Source organism: Nanorana parkeri, unplaced genomic scaffold (assembly GCF_000935625.1).
Source record: "Nanorana parkeri isolate BGI_ZX_2015 unplaced genomic scaffold, ASM93562v1 scaffold6706, whole genome shotgun sequence".
In the NCBI taxonomy this organism is placed as follows: domain Eukaryota; kingdom Metazoa; phylum Chordata; class Amphibia; order Anura; family Dicroglossidae; genus Nanorana; species Nanorana parkeri.
Window position 1 is genome coordinate 2,184 of NW_017312951.1, and position 435 is coordinate 2,618.

A 435-nucleotide genomic window follows, 5' to 3' on the forward strand; every position below is an offset into this window, starting at 1 on the left:
CGCCGCGGCCCGGGTTCGATTCCCGGTCAGGGAACATGTTTTGAAGCTTTATGACTGTTGTTGGATTTTCATTCTCCAATCTTTCATGAACAACATGGCATCATCTTTTACATCATTCTCTTTAGGCAGAAAAGAAAGACAGAATAACGCCAACACTATCCAGTCAGGGGGAATCAAGGCACAAGGCAAACATCGTTATAAAAGCATAACTTCAGCGCACCTTTAAAATGGCAAAATTCTATTTAATCTCATCTCCTCTTCTCTTCCACAGGTAATACTGCTCTCAACTTATCAACTTAACCCTTTCTCTGCTGTGCGTAATTGACACTGTCCTCTTGCTGAATAGATGCTTGGTAATACTGCTCTCAACTTCCTGAAACTTGTATACATTTTAAGGGTTGTAAAGTAATAAAAAAAAATGTACGATCTGCCCAT